Raw genomic sequence first — 4,420 nt, forward strand, 5'->3', positions numbered from 1 at the left:
AGATAAAGATGAACAGAAGCAGCAGCCGATACGAAGCACAAACTATCCTTTTCAGTATTATACGAGGAGCTATGCAGGGAATTAGAATGCAGAAGGATAAAATGCGAAAATGAAGGGAAGATTACAGAATGGCTAATTTCTGGAAATGATTATTCAGGAAAATCACAATCCAATTAATGTAAGACAATTAATATCACAATGTTTTAAATTTGTGAGAAGGAATCACTTGATACATGAAAGTGACTGAAGACGAACAAAATCCCTGGTTTCAACCATATTGAGCTAAAGGAGAGTGAGGAGTAAATTATAAGGACAGGATTCTCTCTGGTAGGACTTCGAATAGAAAGCCCATCCTTTGCTCAACTACGGTTGTTAAATGTCCATTTAAAGGCCTTTTCCCACTCGCTCTCACTGTTGAAGCTGGCGGACAGGTGATAGACTGGGTGGGGGGAATGACGTTGATATTGAACAAAGTTTGATCTTGGATGATAAGGGGGCACCCTTCCCTTAGGGCCTGGTGACCTCTGGACATCGCCCACCCCTCAACCTATCCCCAGAGACCCCGATCATCCCCCTCGCAATCCTCCAGGCCTTCCCTACCTCCCCACCCTCTTGACCCCCGCCTCTTCCCTTTCCTCTGGCTCCTGACACTTAGTTCAAGGCAACTAGCTGCAGGGTCTGCTGGAGCTGGCAGGGACTCTTCAGATGGTGGGAGCATCCGAAAATTGTGACCCAACTTTTTTTTGTGATAACTTATTGTGGTGATCGGTTACTGTATTACTGTACCCTTATCATCATGTAAGGTGATGTCCCCTTTAAGACCGGGCTTGGAAACCTGGGGGATTCCGCCTCTGGCTCCGCCCAACTGGGAGCCGTATATAAGGGGCCGCCTTGTGGGCGGTACCCAGTTAGCACGCGTCTCGGCACCAGGCTAGTTCTTAGCTTATTAAAGCCTTCTTTACCGTTTTACTCTCTAGCGTCGTTATTGAGGGTGCAACACTTATGTAGCTGTACGATTATTGACAAATTAAATGCACCCTACAGGGATTGTGCAAGAGATTTGTTAAATGATGCCTGTTTCTATTCCCCAAATGTAGCAAGTTGCTTGTTTCACATTGAACCATAGGGATCACAATAAAATCTGGAGCTCACACTGTGGTGCTGGGGTGATCACAGTTTGTGGCTGGCGCCAGGCAGCTTAAAACGACAGCGATGGGTGAGGATCTCAATTTGCTGCAGTGGTTTCACTGGTTCACAAGCTCGCCCATAACGTATCTTTCCTGCATCTGACTTATTAGATTGTTTTTTAAAACATTCATTACTTCTGACTTGCCTTCAAGTTAAATTGTACAAGAGCCGCTCTTCCTAGGCACTGGAGGAAGAATTCTGTCAAAGCTGATTGTGTAATATTTCGCAAATGTCACCATCATTAACAGCTGAGCACCGAGCCCACCAGGCGGAGCTGGGGATTTCTTCAAGGAGCTTCATTTACATATGTATGAAGAGCATTCTGCCTTTAATTTCTCTGTGAAATGAAACTTACCATGAGCTGAACTCATAATACAGGAAGAGATTTGCCTAAGGGCATCACATTTTCCAACCATGCAAGTTTCACACTGAGGAAGAAGATTCTGGTGACATTTAACGTTTTATTCACCTCTTTTAGATAAATTCAGTTATTTGTTGAACAGAAAGTAACAGTGGAGGAGATTTTAACTCACTCAAAACCCATTCACTTACAGAACAAAAACTGGGCCCTCTGATCTTATTAAAATATGTAAACGTTGATCGGTTAGCACATTTACCAAGTGAGTAGCTGTGTCATGCGGAGCAGGAATATTTGTTCTCCATCTGTGTTTGGTTATCTGATTTCACGTGGGGCAGTGGCTAGAGTAATCTAACAGTCCTTGCACCCCCCCCCCCCCCCCCCATCCGATGGCTAGGGAAGAGAACATGGGTCAGGTTTCTCGCTGGTATTCCAGGTATTTCTGCAAGAAGTGCTCTTGTGTGGAGATTGGCTGAGGATAGTACAGGCCAGTTGCAAAAGCTCCTCCTAACAAGCTGCTGGTACACACTGCGAAGGCTCACAGATAACAGATAACCTCTTGACCGAGATACCAGAGGGGGACTGACTGGTGTCTGTGTAAATGGACCTCAGGATACAGTAACACCTTCAGGAAGTGAGGGAAGAACTTTGTAAATACAAGAAATGTGGTTCTTCTCAGCCTGGAACAAATAAAAGCATTGCTCGGTGAAGGGCTGCCCGAGTTTCATGACTAGTAAATCCCATGGTGTGGAGATGCCGGCGTTGGACTGGGGTGAGCACAGTAAGAAGTCTTACAACATCAGGTTAAAGTCCAACAGGTTTGTTTCCAATTACTAGCTTTCGGATCACTGTGCCTTCCTCAGGTGAATGGAAGGAGCAGTAACCTGGTGTTGCAGTAAATCCCAGGTTCAGCTTCCTGTCTGCTCTGATTTAGGTGAGTAGAGGTAGGCAGTACAAATACCTTCCATGCCCTGGACCAAGGTGGAATGTATCAGCCATTCCTGATCACTGGTCTGTGGTTCCTTCAGAATGTAAGTATGCACTGATGCTGGGTGATGGCAACATTAAGCTAATGCGTAATGCCTTTCACAGTTGAATAGACTAATGAATGTCTCGGCTCATTAATGCAAAATAAGCTTAAATGATTTTGTACAACTGTATGTATTACCAGGAATGTGGGAGTGGAATTCGAGGTACAGGACAAGTCAGGAGAATATTGATGTGGACGTTTCAAAAACAGCTGATAGCAAAACATGGCCAGGAGCTTGGAACAGAAAGATTTAAAAACATTTTGCAAAGATAGATTCACAAAGTAACATGCAGAAGCTGGACTGTACCAAAGACAGGTGGCATAATGACCCGTGTGCGGGAGCATAAAATTACGTGGAATTGACAGAACTGTGACAGATGGATTTCAAAGTCAGTAAAGATGCTGCCACCCCTGTTTGACCATAAAAGGGATGCAGTACAACACTTGGACCCAAGATCTGGTATTTCCTCCCTAAACCTCTCAACCTCCTCCCCGCCCTTTAAGGCACTCCTTAAACATATCTATTTGACCAATCGTTTGGTCGTTTGCCTTCGTTTCTCTTTGTGTAGCTCAATGTCATATTTTGTGTTATTTTGCCTTTGAGAAGCATCGTTTTATTACATTAAAGCTGCTATATAAATACAAGTTGTCATTGTTGATTCAAAAGCCCTAAACTAAACGTTGGAGTTGCTGTGAGAAAATGAAGAATCTTTGCAATAAATGCCCAGCGAGGCAAGAACTGATCTTGGGCTGAACTCTCCGCTTTCCCAGCTGCGTGTTTCTTGGTGGTGTGTCATTCGCTGGCGGAGGGATTTTATATGCCTGTTGCTTGTCAATGGGATTTCCACTGAAGCCCCCCCCCTACGCCCAGGCTGCCGGGAAACCCACATGCCGGGAGGGCTGCTGCCGACAGGAATAGTGAATCGTAACGGCGGGAGAATTCGGGTCCTGCTGTTTCAGTTCACTTCTATCCAGTTTACTGAGTGTCGCTGGGGTGCTGCCCTCTGTTTTGCTGTTTATGATATGTAGATCATGACATTTAACCTCAGAAAAGACAGCAGCGTGTGTTTGGTGCTGATAAAACCGCCGTGTATTTCCAGTGTTTTCTCTTTCAATATGCTCATACAACTGGGTTTTATGTGTTATTTTCATCCAGCCATTCATCGATTTATTTTGAAAGGTCCAATGACTCTGTTAAAATAGAAGACTAAGATAGGTTATATTGAACAACATATTTCACAATCAGTCTAGTCTACCCACTGAGGGTGGATACAATGGACCATGTCACGTATGCCTGGGTATCTCCAGCCCATCAACATTCTTTATCGGCCTCGCTTTGCTCTTTCGAGTTGTTCCTGAATATTGCAACACGTGGCAAATTGTCATTCAGCTTCACAGGGGCAGCACGTTAGCACAGTGGTTAGCACAGTTGCTACACAGCTCCAGGGTTTCAGATTCGATTCTCGGCTTAGGTCACTGTCTGTGCGGAGTCTGCATGTTCTCCCCGTGTCTGCGTGGGTTTCCTCCGGGTGCTCCGGTTTCCTCCCACAGTCCAAAGATGTGCAGGTTAGGCGGGTTGGCCATGATAAATTGCCCTTGGTGTCTAAAAAAGGGATGGGGCTACTGGGTTACAGGGATAGGGTGGAGGCGTGGGCTTTAGGGAGGCGCTCTTTCCAAGGACTGGTGCAGACTCGATGGGTCAAATGGCCTACATCTGCACTGTCAATTCTATGAAACGTATCACATGTTTAAATGATCACAATTTCAAGTTAAAGATTGCCGTAAAATACTGTTGAAGTGGGATCATTGTAAATGGAAAATAATTCAACTCATTGTGTTGCCTG

General features: G+C 45.0%; 1 long non-coding RNA gene across 1 annotated transcript; it reads left to right on the forward strand.

Moving 5' to 3' along the window:
• Window positions 1–2,050: 2,050 nt before the first annotated feature.
• On the forward strand, window positions 2,051–3,221 carry LOC140395951 (uncharacterized). Its single transcript, XR_011936417.1, has 2 exons — window positions 2,051–2,364; window positions 2,718–3,221. It is a non-coding gene; the product is annotated as an uncharacterized lncRNA (long non-coding RNA).
• The last annotated feature ends 1,199 nt before the right edge of the window (window positions 3,222–4,420 follow it).

This window comes from Scyliorhinus torazame, chromosome 19 (genome assembly GCF_047496885.1).
Source record: "Scyliorhinus torazame isolate Kashiwa2021f chromosome 19, sScyTor2.1, whole genome shotgun sequence".
NCBI classification, from domain to species: domain Eukaryota; kingdom Metazoa; phylum Chordata; class Chondrichthyes; order Carcharhiniformes; family Scyliorhinidae; genus Scyliorhinus; species Scyliorhinus torazame.